The following is an 18,244-nucleotide window of genomic DNA, read 5'->3' as shown; positions in this document are numbered from 1 at the left end:
CGTGGGCCCCACCCGGAAATCACGTGGGCCCCACGGGGAAATCACGTGGGCCCCACCCGGAAATCACGTGGGCCCCACGGGGAAATCACGTGGGCCCCCAGGGGAAATCACGTGGGCCCCCAGGTGAAATCACGTGGGCCCCACGGGGAAATCACGTGGGCCCCCAGGGGAAATCACGTGGGCGCCCAGGGGAAATCACGTGGGCCCCACGGGGAAATCACGTGGGCCCCACGGGGAAACCACGTGGGCCCCACGTGAAAATCACGTGGGCCCCACCCTGAAATCACGTGGGCCCCACGGGGAAATCACGTGGGCCCCACCCGGAAATCACGTGGGCCCCACTGGGAAATCACGTGGGCCCCCAGGGGAAATCACGTGGGCCCCCAGGTGAAATCACGTGGGCCCCATGGGGAAATCACGTGGGCCCCCAGGGGAAATCACGTGGGCCCCCAGGGGAAATCACGTGGGCCCCCAGGGGATATCACGTGGGCCCCACGGGGAAATCACGTGGGCCCCCAGGGGAAGCACGTGGGCTCCACGGGGAAATCACGTGGGCCCCACGGGGAAATCACGTGGGCCCCACGGGGAAATCACGTGGGCCCCACCCGGAAATCACGTGGGCCCCACGGGGAAATCACGTGTGGCCCCAGGGGAAATCACGTGGGCCCCCTGGGGAAATCACGTGGGCCCCACGGGGAAATCACGTGGGCCCCCAGGGGAAATCACGTGGGCCCCACGGGGAAATGACGTGGGCCCTCAGGGGAAAGGACGTGGGCCCCACGGGGAAATCACGTGGGCCCCCAGGGGAAATCACGTGGGCCCCCAGGGGAAATCACGTGGGCCCCACGGGGAAATCACGAGGGCCCCACCCGGAAATCACGTGGGCCCCCAGGTGAAATCACGTGGGCCCCACCCGGAAATCACGTGGGACCCACGGGGAAATCACGTGGGCCCCACGGGGAAATCACGTGGGCCCCACGGGGAAATCACGTGAGCCCCCAGGGGAAATCACGTGGGACCCCAGGGGAAATCACGTGGGCCCCACGGGGAAATCACGTGGGCCCTCAGGGGAAATCACGTGGGCTCCACGGGGAAATCACGTGGGCCCCACGGGGAAATCACGTGGGCCCCACGGGGAAATCACGTTGGCCCCACCCGGAAATCACGTGGGCCCCACGGGGAAATCACGTGTGGCCCCAGGGGAAATCACGTGGGCCCCCTGGGGAAATCACGTGGGCCCCACGGGGAAATCACGTGGGCCCCCAGGGGAAATCACGTGGGCCCCCAGCGGAAATCACGTGGGACCCAGGGGAAATCACGTGGGCCCCACGGGGAAATCACGTGGGCCCTCAGTTGAAATCACGTGGACCCCACGGGGAAATCACGTGGGCCCCACGGGGAATTCACGTGGGCCCCACGGGGAAATCACGTGGGCCCCCAGGGGAAATCACGTGGGCACCACGGGAAAATCACGTGGGCCCCATGGGGAAATCACGTGGGCCACACGGGGAAATCACGTGGGCCCCCAGGGGAAATCACGTGGGCCCCACCCGGAAATCACGTGGGACCCACGGGGAAATCACGTGGGCCCCACGGGGAAATCACGTGGGCCCCACGGGGAAATCACGTGAGCCCCCAGGGGAAATCACGTGGGCCCCACGGGGAAATCACGTGGGCCCCTCCCGGAAATCACGTGGGCCCCACGGGGAAATCAAGTGGGCCCCACCCGGAAATCACGTGGGCCGCACGGGGAAATCTCTTGGGCCCCCAGGGGAAATCACGTGGGCCCTCAGGGGAAATCACTTGGGCCCCACGGGGAAATCACGTGGGCCCCACCCGGAAATCACGTGGGCCCCACGGGGTCATCACGTGGGCCCCCAGGGGAAATCACGTGGGCCCCACGGGGAAATCACGTGGACCCCACGGGGAAACCACGTGGGCCCCACGTGAAAATCACGTGGGCCCCACCCTGAAATCACGTGGGCCCCACGGGGAAATCACGTGGGCCCCCAGGGCAAATCACGTGGGCCCCACGGGGAAATCACGTGGGCCCCACCCGGAAATCACGTGGGTCCCACGGGGAAATCACGTGGGCCCCCAGGGGAAATCACGTGGGCCCCCAGGGGAAATCACGTGGGCCCAACGGGGAAATCACGTGGGCCCCACGGGGAAATCACGTGGGCCCCCAGGGGAAATCACGTGGGCCCCACGGGGAAATCACGTGGGCCCCACGGGGAAATCACATGGGCCCCACGGGGAAATCACGTCGGCCCCCAGGGGAAATCACGTGGGTCCCCAGGGGAAATCACGTGGGCCCCACGGGGAAATCACGTGGGACCCACGGGGAAATCACGTGGGCCCCACGGGGAAATCACGTGGGCCCCACGGGGAAATCACGTGGGCCCCCAGGGGAAATCACGTGGGCCCCCTGGGGAAATCACGTGGGCCCGCAGGGGAAATCACGTGGGCCCCACGGGGAAATCACGAGAGCCCCCAGGGGAAATCACGTGGGACCCCAGGGGAAATCACGTGGGCCCCACGGGGAAATCACGTGGGCCCTCAGGGGAAATCACGTGGGCCCCACCCGGAAATCACGTGGGCCCCACGGGGAAATCAAGTGGGCCCCACGGGGAAATCACGTGGGCCCCCAGGGGAAATCACGTGGGCCCCATGGGGAAATCACGTGGCCCCTCAGGGGAAATCACGTGGGCCCCCAGGGGAAATCACGTGGGCCCCACGGGGAAATCACGTGGGACCTCAGGGGAAATCACGTGGGCCCCACCCGGAAATCACGTGGGCCCCACGGCGAAATCACGTGGGCCCCCAGGGGAAATCACGTGCGCCCCCAGGGGAAATCACGTGGGCCCCCAGGGGAAATCACGTGGGCCTGCAGGGGAAATCACGTGGGCCCCACGGGGAAATCACGTGGGCCCCCAGGGGAAATCACCGGGGCCCCCAGGGGAAATCACGTGGGCCCCACGGGGAAATAACGTGGGCCCCCAGGGGAAATCACGTGGGCCCCCTGGGGAAATCACGTGGGCCCCATGGGGAAATCACGTGGGCCCCACGGGGAAATCACGTGGGCCCCCAGGGGAAATCACGTGGGGCCCCAGAGGAAATCACGTCGGCCCCACCCGGAAATCACATGGGCCCCACCCGGAAATCAGGTGGGCCCCACGGGGAAATCACGTGGGCCCCACGGGGAAATCACGTGGGCCCCCAGGGGAAATCACGTGGGCCCCACGGGGAAATCACGTGGGCCCCCAGTGGAAATCACGTGGCCCCCACCCGGAAATCACGTGGGCCCCACGGGGAAATCACGTGTGCCCCCAGGGGAAATCACGTGGGCCCCCTGGGGAAATCACGTGGGCCCCACGGGGAAATCACGTGGGCCCCCAGGGGAAATCACGTGGGCCCCCAGCGGAAATCAAGTGGGCCCCACGGGGAAATCACGTGGGCCCCACGGGGAAATCACGCTGGCCCTCAGTTGAAATCACGTGGACCCCACGGGGAAATCACGTGGGCCCCACGGGGAATTCACGTGGGCCCCACGGGGAAATCACGTGGGCCCCCAGGGGAAATCACGTGGGCACCACGGGAAAATCACTTGGGCCCCATGGGGAAATCACGTGGGCCACACGGGGAAATCACGTGGGCCCCCAGGGGAAATCACGTGGGCCCCACCCGGAAATCACGTGGGACCCACGGGGAAATCACGTGGGCCCCACGGGGAAATCACGTGGGCCCCACCCGGAAATCACGTGGGCCCCACGGGGAAATCACGTGGGCCCCTCCCGGAAATCACGTGGGCCGCACGGGGAAATCACTTGGGCCCCCAGGGGAAATCACGTGGGCCCTCAGGGGAAATCACTTGGGCCCCACGGGGAAATCACGTGGGCCCCACCCGGAAATCACGTGGGCCCCACCGGGAAATCACGTGGGCCCCACCCGGAAATCACGTGGGCCCCACGGGGAAATCACGTGGGCCCCCAGGGGAAATCATGTGGGCCCCACGGGGAAATCACGTGGGCCCCACGGGGAAACCACGTGGGCCCCACGTGAAAATCACGTGGGCCCCACCCTGAAATCACGTGGGCCCCACGGGGAAATCACGTGGGCCCCACCTGGAAATCACGTGGGCCCCACGGGGAAATCACGTGGGCCCCCAGGTGAAATCACGTGGGCCCCACGGGGAAATCACGTGGGCCCCCAGGGGAAATCACGTGGGCCCCCAGGGGAAATCACGTGGGCCCCCAGGGGATATCACGTGGGCCCCACGGGGAAATCACGTGGGCCCCCAGGGGAAGCACGTGGGGCCCAAAGGAAATCACTTCGGCCCCACCCGGAAATCACATGGGCCCCACCCTTAAATCAGGTGGGCCCCACGGGGAAATCACGTGGGCCCCACGGGGAAATCACGTGGGCCCCCAGGGGAAATCACGTGGGCCCCACGGGGAAATCACGTGGGCCCCCAGTTTAAATCACGTGGCCCCCACCCGGAAATCACGTGGGCCCCACGGGGAAATCACGTGGGACCCACCTGGAAATCACGTGGGCCCCACGGGGAAATCACGTGGGCCCCCAGGGGAAATCACGTGGGCCCCACGGGGAAGTCACGTGGGCCCCGAGGGGAAATCACGTGGGCCCCCTGGGGAAATCACGTGGGCCCCACGGGGAAATCACGTGGGCCCCACGGGGAAATCACGTGGGCCCCACGGGGAAATCACGTGGGCCCCACCCGGAAATCACGAGGCCCCACCCGGAAATCACGTGGGCCCCACGGGGAAATCACGTGTGCCCCCAGGGGAAATCACGTGGGCCCCACGGGGAAATGACGTGGGCCCTCAGGGGAAAAGACGTGGGCCCCACGGGGAAATCACGTGGGCCCCCAGGGGAAATCACGTGGGCCCCCAGGGGAAATCACGTGGGCCCCACGGGGAAATCACGAGGGCCCCACCCGGAAATCACGTGGGCCCCCAGGTGAAATCACGTGGGCCCCCAGGGGAAATCACGTTGGCCCCCAGGGGAAATCACGTGGGCCCCACGGGGAAATCACGTGGCCCCTCAGGGGAAATAACGTGGGCCCCCAGGGGAAATCACGTGGGCCCCACGGGAAAAACACGGGGGCCCCCAGGGGAAATCACGTGGGCCACACGGGGAAATCACGTGGGCCCCACGGGGAAATCACGTGGGCCCCACCCGGAAATCACGTGGGCCCCACGGGGAAATCACGTGGGCCCCACCCGGAAATCACGTGGGCCCCACAGGGAAATCACGTGGGCCCCACGGGGAAATCACGTGGGCCCCACGGGGAAATCACGTGGGCCCCACCCGGAAATCACGTGGGCCCCAAGGGGAAATCACGTGGGCCCCAGGGGGAAATCACGTGGGCCCCCGGGGGAAATCACGTGGGCCCCACCCGGAAATCAGGTGGGCCCCACGGGGAAATCACGTGGGCGCCACCCAGAAATCACGTGAGCCCCACCCGGAAATTACGTGGGCCCCACGGGGAAATCAGGTGGGCCCCACGGGGAAATCACGTGGGCCCCCAGGGGAAATCACGTGGGCCCCCTGGGGAAATCACGTGGGCCCGCAGGGGAAATCACGTGGGCCCCACGGGGAAATCACGAGAGCCCCCAGGGGAAATCACGTGGGACCCCAGGGGAAATCACGTGGGCCCCACGGGGAAATCACGTGGGCCCTCAGGGGAAATCACGTGGGATCCACGGGGAAATCACGTGGGCCCCACGGGGAAATCACGTGGGCCCCACGGGGAAATCACGTGGGCCCCACGGGGAAATGACGTGGGCCCTAAGGGGAAAAGACGTGGGCCCCACGGGGAAATCACGTGGGCCCCCAGGGGAAATCACGTGGGCCCCCAGGGGAAATCACGTGGGCCCCACGGGGAAATCACGTGGGCCCCACGTGGAAATCACGTGGGCCCCTCGGGGAAATCACCTGGGCCCCCAGGGGAAATCACGTGGGCCCCCAGGGGAAATCACGTGTGCCCCCAGGGGAAATCACGTGGGCCCAACTGGGAAATCACGTGGGCCCCCAGGGGAAATCACGTGGGCCCCACGGGGAAATCACGTGGGCCCCACCCGGAAATCACGTGGGCCCCACGGGGAAATCACGTGGGCCCCCAGGGGAAATCACGTGGGCCCCACGGGGAAATCACGAGGGCCCCACCCGGAAATCACGTGGGCCCCCAGGTGAAATCACGTGGGCCCCCAGGGGAAATCACGTGGGCCCCCAGGGGAAATCACGTGGGCCCCACGGGGAAATCACGTGGCCCATCAGGGGAAATAACGTGGGCCCCCAGGGGAAATCACGTGGGCCCCACGGGGAAAACACGGGGGCCCCCAGGGGAAATCACGTGGGCCACACGGGGAAATCACGTGGGCCCCACGGGGAAATCACGTGGGCCCCACCCGGACATCACGTGGGCCCCACGGGGAAATCCCGTGGGCCCCACCCGGAAATCACGTGGGCCCCACAGGGAAATCACGTGGGCCCCACGGAGAAATCACGTAGGCCCCACGGGGAAATCACGTGGGCCCCACCCGGAAATCACGTGGGCCCCAAGGGGAAATCACGTGGGCCCCAGGGGGAAATCACGTGGGCCCCCGGGGGAAATCACGTGGGCCCCACCCGGAAATCAGGTGGGCCCCACGGGGAAATCACTTGGGCGCCACCCGGAAATCACGTGAGCCCCACCCGGAAATTACGTGGGCCCCACGGGGAAATCAGGTGGGCCCCACGGGGAAATCACGTGGGCCCCCAGGGGAAATCACGTGGGCCCCCTGGGGAAATCACGTGGGCCCGCAGGGGAAATCACGTGGGCCCCCAGGGGAAATCACGAGAGCCCCCAGGGGAAATCACGTGGGACCCCAGGGGAAATCACGTGGGCCCCACGGGGAAATCACGTGGGCCCTCAGGGGAAATCACGTGGGCTCCACGGGGAAATCACGTGGGCCCCACGGGGAAATCACGTGGGCCCCACGGGGAAATCACGTGGGCCCCACCCGGAAATCACGTGGGCCCCACGGGGAAATCACGTGTGCCCCCAGGGGAAATCACGTGGGCCCCCTGGGGAAATCACGTGGGCCCCACGGGGAAATCACGTGGGCCCCCAGGGGAAATCACGTGGGCCCCCAGCGGAAATCACGTGGGCCCCAGGGGAAATCACGTGGGCCCCACGGGGAAATCACGCGGGCCCTCAGTTGAAATCACGTGGACCCCACGGGGAAATCACGTGGGCCCCACGGGGAATTCACGTGGGCCCCACGGGGAAATCACGTGGGCCCACAGGGGAAATCACGTGGGCACCACGGGAAAATCACGTGGGCCCCATGGGGAAATCACGTGGGCCACACGGGGAAATCACGTGGGCCCCCAGGGGAAATCACGTGGGCCCCACCCGGAAATCACGTGGGACCCACGGGGAAATCACGTGGGCCCCACGGGGAAATCACGTGGGCCCCACCCGGATACCACATGGGCCCCACGGGGAAATCACGTGGGCCCCACCCGGAAATCACGTGGGCCGCACGGGGAAATCACTTGGGCCCCCAGGGGAAATCACGTGGGCCCTCAGGGGAAATCACTTGGGCCCCACGGGGAAATCACGTGGGCCCCACCCGGAAATCACGTGGGCCCCACGGGGAAATCACGAGGCCCCACCCGGAAATCACGTGGGCCCCACGGGGAAATCACGTGTGCCCCCAGGGGAAATCACGTGGGCCCCACGGGGAAATGACGTGGGCCCTCAGGGGAAAAGACGTGGGCCCCACGGGGAAATCACGTGGGCCCCCAGGGGAAATCACGTGGGCCCCCAGGGGAAATCACGTGGGCCCCACGGGGAAATCACGAGGGCCCCACCCGGAAATCACGTGGGCCCCCAGGTGAAATCACGTGGGCCCCCAGGGGAAATCACGTTGGCCCCCAGGGGAAATCACGTGGGCCCCACGGGGAAATCACGTGGCCCCTCAGGGGAAATAACGTGGGCCCCCAGGGGAAATCACGTGGGCCCCACGGGAAAAACACGGGGGCCCCCAGGGGAAATCACGTGGGCCACACGGGGAAATCACGTGGGCCCCACGGGGAAATCACGTGGGCCCCACCCGGAAATCACGTGGGCCGCACGGGGAAATCACTTGGGCCCCCAGGGGAAATCACGTGGGCCCTCAGGGGAAATCACTTGGGCCCCACGGGGAAATCACGTGGGCCCCACCCGGAAATCACGTGGGCCCCACGGGGAAATCACGTGGGCCCCACCCTGAAATCACGTGGGCCCCACGGGGAAATCACGTGGGCCCCACCCGGAAATCACGTGGGCCCCACTGGGAAATCACGTGGGCCCCCAGGGGAAATCACGTGGGCCCCCAGGTGAAATCACGTGGGCCCCATGGGGAAATCACGTGGGCCCCCAGGGGAAATCACGTGGGCCCCCAGGGGAAATCACGTGGGCCCCCAGGGGATATCACGTGGGCCCCACGGGGAAATCACGTGGGCCCCCAGGGGAAGCACGTGGGGCCCAAAGGAAATCACTTCGGCCCCACCCGGAAATCACATGGGCCCCACCCGGAAATCAGGTGGGCCCCACGGGGAAATAACGTGGGCCCCACGGGAAATCACGTGGGCCCCCAGGGGAAATCACGTGGGCCCCACGGGGAAATCACGTGGGCCCCCAGTGGAAATCACGTGGCCCCCACCCGGAAATCACGTGGGCCCCACGGGGAAATCACGTGGGACCCACCTGGAAATCACGTGGGCCCCACGGGGAAATCACGTGGGCCCCCAGGGGAAATCACGTGGGCCCCACGGGGAAGTCACGTGGGCCCCGAGGGGAAATCACGTGGGCCCCCTTGGGAAATCACGTGGGCCCCACGGGGAAATCACGTGGGCCCCACGGGGAAATCACGTGGGCCCCACGGGGAAATCACGTGGGCCCCACCCGGAAATCACGAGGCCCCGCCCGGAAATCACGTGGGCCCCACGGGGAAATCACGTGTGCCCCCAGGGGAAATCATGTGGGCCCCACGGGGAAATGACGTGGGCCCTCAGGGGAAAAGACGTGGGCCCCACGGGGAAATCACGTGGGCCCCCAGGGGAAATCACGTGGGCCCCCAGGGGAAATCACGTGGGCCCCACGGGGAAATCACGAGGGCCCCCAGGGGAAATCACGTGGGCCCCCAGGGGAAATCACGTGGGCCCCACGGGGAAATCACGTGGGCCCCACCCGGAAATCACGTGGGTCCCAAGGGGAAATCACGTGGGCCCCAGGGGGAAATCACGTGGGCCCCCGGGGGAAATCACGAGGGCCCCACCCGGAAATCAGGTGGGCCCCACGGGGAAATCACGTGGGCGCCACCCGGAAATCACGTGAGCCCCACCCGGAAATTACGTGGGCCCCACGGGGAAATCAGGTGGGCCCCACGGGGAAATCACGTGGGCCCCCAGGGGAAATCACGTGGGCCCCCTGGGGAAATCACGTGGGCCCGCAGGGGAAATCACGTGGGCCCCACGGGGAAATCACGTGGGCCCCACCCGGAAATCACGTGGGACCCACGGGGAAATCACGTGGGCCCCACGGGGAAATCACGTGGGCCCCACGGGGAAATCACGTGGGCCCCACGGGGAAATCACGTGGGACCCACCCGGAAATCACGTGGGCCGCACGGGGAAATCACTTGGGCCCCCAGGGGAAATCACGTGGGCCCTCAGGGGAAATCACTTGGGCCCCACGGGTAAATCACGTGGGCCCCACCCGGAAATCACGTGGGCCCCACGGGGAAATCACGTGGGCCCCACCCGGAAATCACGTGGGCCCCACGGGGAAATCACGTGGGCCCCACGGGGAAATCATGTGGGCCCCACGGGGAAATCACGTGGGCCCCACGGGGAAACCACGTGGGCCCCACGTGAAAATCACGTGGGCCCCACCCTGAAATCACGTGGGCCCCACGGGGAAATCACGTGGGCCCCACCCGGAAATCACGTGGGCCCCACGGGGAAATCACGTGGGCCCCCAGGGGAAATCACGTGGGCCCCCAGGTGAAATCACGTGGGCCCCACGGGGAAATCACGTGGGCCCCCAGGGGAAATCACGTGGGCCCCCAGGGGAAATCACGTGGGCCCCCAGGGGATATCACGTGGGACCCACGGGGAAATCACGTGGGCCCCCAGGGGAAGCACATGGGGCCCAAAGGAAATCACTTCGGCCCCACCCGGAAATCACATGGGCCCCACCCGGAAATCAGGTGGGCCCCACGGGGAAATCACGTGGGCCCCACGGGGAAATCACGTGGGCCCCCAGGGGAAATCACGTGGGCCCCACGGGGAAATCACGTGGGCCCCCAGTGGAAATCACGTGGCCCCCACCCGGAAATCACGTGGGCCCCACGGGGAAATCACGTGGGACCCACCTGGAAATCACGTGGGCCCCACGGGGAAATCACGTGGGCCCCCAGGGGAAATCACGTGGGCCCCACGGGGAAGTCACGTGGGCCCCGAGGGGAAGTCACGTGGGCCCCACGGGGAAATCACGTGGGCCCCACGGGGAAATCACGTGGGCCCCACGGGGAAATCACGTGGGCCCCACGGGGAAATCACGTGGGCCCCACCCGGAAATCACGAGGCCCCACCCGGAAATCACGTGGGCCCCACGGGGAAATCACGTGTGCCCCCAGGGGAAATCACGTGGGCCCCACGGGGAAATGACGTGGGCCCTCAGGGGAAAAGACGTGGGCCCCACGGGGAAATCACGTGGGCCCCCAGGGGAAATCACGTGGGCCCCCAGGGGAAATCACGTGGGCCCCACGGGGAAATCACGAGGGCCCCACCCGAAAATCAAGTGGGCCCCCAGGTGAAATCACGTGGGCCCCCAGGGGAAATCACGTTGGCCCCCAGGGGAAATCACGTAGGCCCCACGGGGAAATCACGTGGCCCCTCAGGGGAAATAACGTGGGCCCCCAGGGGAAATCACGTGGGCCCCACGGGAAAAAAAAGGGGGCCCCCAGGGGAAATCACGTGGGCCACACGGGGAAATCACGTGGGCCCCACGGGGAAATCACGTGGGCCCCACCCGGAAATCACGTGGGCCCCACGGGGAAATCACGTGGGCCCCACCCGGAAATCACGTGGGCCCCACAGGGAAATCACGTGGGCCCCACGGGGAAAACACGTAGGCCCCACGGGGAAATCACGTGGGCCCCACCCGGAAATCACGTGGGCCCCAAGGGGAAATCTCGTGGGCCCCAGGGGGAAATCACGTGGGCCCCCGGGGGAAATCACGTGGGCCCCACCCGGAAATCAGGTGGGCCCCACGGGGAAATCACGTGGGCGCCACCCGGAAATCACGTGAGCCCCACCCGGAAATTACGTGGGCCCCACGGGGAAATCAGGTGGGCCCCACCGGGAAATCACGTGGGCCCCCAGGGGAAATCACATGGGCCCCCTGGGGAAATCACGTGGGCCCGCAGGGGAAATCACGTGGGCCCCACGGGGAAATCACGAGAGCCCCCAGGGGAAATCACGTGGGACCCCAGGGGAAATCACGTGGGCCCCACGGGGAAATCACGTGGGCCCTCAGGGGAAATCACGTGGGCTCCACGGGGAAATCACGTGGGCCCCACGGGGAAATCACGTGGGCCCCACGGGGAAATGACGTGGGCCCTCAGGGGAAAAGACGTGGGCCCCACGGGGAAATCACGTGGGCCCCCAGGGGAAATCACGTGGGCCCCCAGGGGAAATCACGTGGGCCCCACGGGGAAATCACGTGGGCCCCACCCGGAAATCACGTGGGCCCCTCGGGGAAATCACATGGGCCCCCAGGGGAAATCACGTGGGCCCCCAGGGGAAATCACGTGGGCCCCCAGGGGAAATCACGTGGGCCCAACGGGGAAATCACGTGGGCCCCCAGGGGAAATCACGTGGGCCCCACGGGGAAATCACGTGGGCCCCACCCGGAAATCACGTGGGCCCCACGGGGAAATCACGTGGGCCCCCAGGGGAAATCACGTGGGCCCCACGGGGAAATCACGAGGGCCCCACCCGGAAATCACGTGGGCCCCCAGGTGAAATCACGTGGGCCCCCAGGGGAAATCACGTGGGCCCCCAGGGGAAATCACGTGGGCCCCACGGGGAAATCACGTGGCCCATCAGGGGAAATAACGTGGGCCCCCAGGGGAAATCACGTGGGCCCCACGGGGAAAACACGGGGGCCCCCAGGGGAAATCACGTGGGCCACACGGGGAAATCACGTGGGCCCCACGGGGAAATCACGTGGGCCCCACCCGGAAATCACGTGGGCCCCACGGGGAAATCACGTGGGCCCCACCCGGAAATCACGTGGGCCCCACAGGGAAATCACGTGGGCCCCACGAAGAAATCACGTAGGCCCCACGGGGAAATCACGTGGGCCCCACCCGGAAATCACGTGGGCCCCAAGGGGAAATCACGTGGGCCCCAGGGGGAAATCACGTGGGCCCCCGGGGGAAATCACGTGGGCCCCACCCGGAAATCAGGTGGGCCCCACGGGGAAATCACGTGGGCAACACCCGGAAATCACGTGAGCCCCACCCGGAAATTACGTGGGCCCCACGGGGAAATCAGGTGGGCCCCACGGGGAAATCACGTGGGCCCCCAGGGGAAATCACGTGGGCCCCCTGGGGAAATCACGTGGGCCCGCAGGGGAAATCACGTGGGCCCCACGGGGAAATCACGAGAGCCCCCAGGGGAAATCACGTGGGACCCAGGGGAAATCACGTGGGCCCCACGGGGAAATCACGTGGGCCCTCAGGGGAAATCACGTGGGCTCCACGGGGAAATCACGTGGGCCCCACGGGGAAATCACGTGGGCCCCACGGGGAAATCACGTGGGCCCCACCCGGAAATCACGTGGGCCCCACGGGGAATTCACGTGGGCCCCACGGGGAAATCACGTGGGCCCCCAGGGGAAATCACGTGGGCACCACGGGAAAATCACGTGGGCCCCATGGGGAAATCACGTGGGCCACACGGGGAAATCACGTGGGCCCCCAGGGGAAATCACGTGGGCCCCACCCGGAAATCACGTGGGACCCACGGGGAAATCACGTGGGCCCCACGGGGAAATCACGTGGGCCCCACCCGGAAATCACGTGGGCCCCACGGGGAAATCACGTGGGCCCCACCCGGAAATCACGTGGGCCGCACGGGGAAATCACTTGGGCCCCCAGGGGAAATCACGTGGGCCCTCAGGGGAAATCACTTGGGCCCCACGGGGAAATCACGTGGGCCCCACCCGGAAATCACGAGGGCCCCACGGGGAAATCACGTGGGCCCCACCCGGAAATCACGTGGGCCCCACGGGGAAATCCCGTGGGCCCCCAGGGGAAATCATGTGGGCCCCACGGGGAAATCACGTGGGCCCCACGGGGAAACCACTTGGGCCCCACGTGAAAATCACGTGGGCCCCACCCTGAAATCACGTGGGCCCCACGGGGAAATCACGTGGGCCCCCGGGGGAAATCACGTGGGCCCCACCCGGAAATCAGGTGGGCCCCACGGGGAAATCACGTGGGCGCCACCCGGAAATCACGTGAGCCCCACCCGGAAATTACGTGGGCCCCACGGGGAAATCAGGTGGGCCCCACCGGGAAATCACGTGTGCCCCCAGGGGAAATCACGTGGGCCCCCTGGGGAAATCACGTGGGCCCCACGGGGAAATCACGTGGGCCCCCAGGGGAAATCACGTGGGCCCCCAGCGGAAATCACGTGGGCCCCAGGGGAAATCACGTGGGCCCCACGGGGAAATCACGCGGGCCCTCAGTTGAAATCACGTGGAACCCACGGGGAAATCACGTGGGCCCCACGGGGAATTCACGTGGGCCCCACGGGGAAATCACGTGGGCCCCCAGGGGAAATCACGTGGGCACCACGGGAAAATCACGTGGGCCCCATGGGGAAATCACGTGGGCCACACGGGGAAATCACGTGGGCCCCCAGGGGAAATCACGTGGGCCCCACCCGGAAATCACGTGGGACCCACGGGGAAATCACGTGGGCCCCACGGGGAAATCACGTGGGCCCCACCCGGAAATCACGTGGGCCCCACGGGGAAATCACGTGGGCCCCACCCGGAAATCACGTGGGCCGCACGGGGAAATCACTTGGGCCCCCAGGGGAAATCACGTGGGCCCCCAGGGGAAATCACTTGGGCCCCACGGGGAAATCACGTGGGCCCCACCCGGAAATCACGAGGGCCCCACGGGGAAATCACGTGGGCCCCACCCGGAAATCACGTGGGCCCCACGGGGAAATCACGTGGGCCCCCAGGGGAAATCATGTGGGCCCCACGGGGAAATCACGTGGGCCCCACGGGGAAACCACGTGGGCCCCACGTGAAAATCACGTGGGCCCCACCCTGAAATCACGTGGGCCCCACGGGGAAATCACGTGGGCCCCACCCGGAAATCACGTGGGCCCCACGGGGAAATCACGTGGGCCCCCAGGGGAAATCACGTGGGCCCCCAGGTGAAATCACGTGGGCCCCACGGGGAAATCACGTGGGCCCCCAGGGGAAATCACGTGGGCCCCCAGGGGAAATCACGTGGGCCCCCAAGGGATATCACGTGGGCCCCACGGGGAAATCACGTGGGCCCCCAGGGGAAGCACGTGGGGCCCAAAGGAAATCACTTCGGCCCCACCCGGAAATCACATGGGCCCCACCCGGAAATCAGGTGGGCCCCACGGGGAAATCACGTGGGCCCCACGGGGAAATCACGTGGGCCCCCAGGGGAAATCACGTGGGACCCACGGGGAAATCACGTGGGCCCCCAGTGGAAATCACGTGGCCCCCACCCGGAAATCACGTGGGCCCCACGGGGAAATCACGTGGGACCCACCTGGAAATCACGTGGGCCCCACGGGGAAATCACGTGGGCCCCCCGGGGAAATCACGTGGGCCCCACGGGGAAGTCACGTGGGCCCCGAGGGGAAATCACGTGGGCCCCCTGGGGAAATCACGTGGGCCCCACGGGGAAATCACGTGGGCCCCACGGGGAAATCACGTGGGCCCCACGGGGAAATCACGTGGGCCCCACCCGGAAATCACGAGGCCCCACCCGGAAATCACGTGGGCCCCACGGGGAAATCACGTGTGCCCCCAGGGGAAATCACGTGGGCCCCACGGGGAAATGACGTGGGCCCTCAGGGGAAAAGACGTGGGCCCCACGGGGAAATCACGTGGGCCCCCAGGGGAAATCACGTGGGCCCCCAGGGGAAATCACGTGGGCCCCACGGGGAAATCACGAGGGCCCCACCCGGAAATCACGTGGGCCCCCAGGTGAAATCACGTGGGCCCCCAGGGGAAATCACGTTGGCCCCCAGGGGAAATCACGTGGGCCCCACGGGGAAATCACGTGGCCCCTCAGGGGAAATAACGTGGGCCCCCAGGGGAAATCACGTGGGCCCCACGGGAAAAACACGGGGGCCCCCAGGGGAAATCACGTGGGCCACACGGGGAAATCACGTGGGCCCCACGGGGACATCACGTGGGCCCCACCCGGAAATCACGTGGGCCCCACGGGGAAATCACGTGGGCCCCACCCGGAAATCACGTGGGACCCCACAGGGAAATCACGTGGGCCCCACCCGGAAATCACGTGGGCCCCAAGGGGAAATCACGTGGGCCCCAGTGGGAAATCACGTGGGCCCCCGGGGGAAATCACGTGGGCCCCAGTGGGAAATCACGTGGGCCCCCGGGGGAAATCACGTGGGCCCCACCCGGAAATCAGGTGGGCCCCACGGGGAAATCACGTGGGCGCCACCCGGAAATCACGTGAGCCCCACCCGGAAATTACGTGGGTCCCACGGGGAAATCAGGTGGGCCCCACGGGGAAATCACGTGGGCACCCAGGGGAAATCACGTGGGCCCCCTGGGGAAATCACGTGGGCCCGCAGGGGAAATCACGTGGGCCCCACGGGGAAATCACGAGAGCCCCCAGGGGAAATCACGTGGGACCCCAGGGGAAATCACGTGGGCCCCACGGGGAAATCACGTGGGCCCTCAGGGGAAATCACGTGGGCTCCACGGGGAAATCACGTTGGCCCCACGGGGAAATCACCTGGGCCCCACGGGGAAATCACGTGGGCCCCACCCGGAAATCACGTGGGCCCCACGGGGAAATGACGTGTGCCCCCAGGGGAAATCACGTGGGCCCCCTGGGGAAATCACGTGGGCCCCACGGGGAAATCACGTGGGCCCCCAGGGGAAATCACGTGGGCCCCCAGCGGAAATCACGTGGGCCCCAGGGGAAATCACGTGGGCCCCACGGGGAAATCACGCGGGCCCTCAGTTGAAATCACGTGGACCCCACGGGGAAATCACGTGGGCCCCACGGGGAATACACGTGGGCCCCACGGGGAAATCACGTGGGCCCCCAGGGGAAATCACGTGGGACCAACGGGGAAATCACGTGGGCCCCACAGGGGAATCACGTGGGCCCCACGGGGAAATCACGTGGGCCCCCAGGGGAAATCACGTGGGCCCCCAGGGGAAATCACGTGGGCCCAACGGGGAAATCACGTGGGCCCCCAGGGGAAATCACGTGGGCCCCCAGGGGAAATCACGTGGGCCCAACGGGGAAATCACGTGGGCCCCCAGGGGAAATCACGTGGGCCCCACGGGGAAATCACGTGGGCCCCACGGGGAAATCACGTGGGCCCCCAGGGGAAATCACGTGGGCCCCACGGGGAAATCACGAGGGCCCCACCCGGAAATCACGTGGGCCCCCAGGTGAAATCACGTGGGCCCCCAGGGGAAATCACGTGGGCCCCTCGGGGAAATCACCTGGGCCCCCAGGGGAAATCACGTGGTCCCTCAGGGGAAATAACGTGGGCCCCCAGGGGAAATCACGTGGGCCCCACGGGAAAAACACGGGGGCCCCCAGGGGAAATCACGTGGGCCACACGGGGAAATCACGTGGGCCCCAGGGGGAAATCACGTGGGCCCCCGGGGGAAATCACGTGGGCCCCACCCGGAAATCATGTGGGCCCCACGGGGAAATCACGTGGGCGCCACCCGGAAATCACGTGAGCCCCACCCGGTAATTACGTGGGCCCCACGGGGAAATCAGGTGTGCCCCACGGGGAAATCACGTGGGCCCCCAGGGGAAATCACGTGGGCCCCCTTGGGAAATCACGTGGGCCCGCAGGGGAAATCACGTGGGCCCCACGGGGAAATCACGAGAGCCCCCAGGGGAAATCACGAGGAACCCCAGGGGAAATCACGTGGGCCCCACGGGGAAATCACGTGGGCCCTCAGGGGAAATCACGTGGGCTCCACGGGGAAATCACGTGGGCCCCACGGGGAAATCACGTGGGCCCCACGGGGAAATCACGTGGGCCCCACCCGGAAATCACGTGGGCCCCACGGGGAAATCACGTGTGCCCCCAGGGGAAATCACGTGGGCCCCCTGGGGAAATCACGTGGGCCCCACGGGGAAATCACGTGGGCCCCACCCGGAAATCACGTGGGCCCAACGGGGAAATCACGTGTGCCCCCAGGGGAAATCACGTGGGCCCCCAGCGGAAATCACGTGGGCCCCAGGGGAAATCACGTGGGCCCCACGGGGAAATCACGTGGGCCCTCAGTTGAAATCACGTGGACCCCACGGGGAAATCACGTGGGCCCCACGGGGAATTCACGTGGGCCCCACGGGGAAATCACGTGGGCCCCCAGGGGAAATCACGTGGGCCCCACGGGGAAATCACGTGGGCCCCACGGGGAAATCACGAGGGCCCCACGGGGAACTCACGTGGGCCCCCAGCGGAAATCCCGTGGGCCCCCAGGGGAAATCACGTGGGCCCCACCCGGAAATCACGTGGGCCCCACGGGAAAATCACGTGGGCCACCAGGGGAAATCACGTGGGCCCCACGGGGAAATCACGTGGGCCCCCAGAGGAAATCACGTGGGCCCCACGGGGAAATCACGTGGACCCCACGGGGAAATCACGTGGGCCCCACCCGGAAATCACGTTTGCCTCACGGGGAAATCACGTGGGCCCCACCCGGAAATCACGTGGGCCCTACGGGGAAATCACGTGGGCCCCACGGGGAAATCACGTGGGCCCCACCCGGAAATCACGTGGGCCCTACCCGGAAATCACGTGGGCCCCACGGGGAAATCACGTGGGCCCCCAGGGAAATCACGTGGGCCCCACGGGGAAATCACGTGGGCCCCCAGGGGAAATAACCTGG

This window comes from Ovis canadensis, chromosome 25, assembly GCF_042477335.2.
Source record: "Ovis canadensis isolate MfBH-ARS-UI-01 breed Bighorn chromosome 25, ARS-UI_OviCan_v2, whole genome shotgun sequence".
Lineage (NCBI taxonomy): Eukaryota > Metazoa > Chordata > Mammalia > Artiodactyla > Bovidae > Ovis > Ovis canadensis.
Note: the sequence above shows the minus strand (reverse complement) of the source record.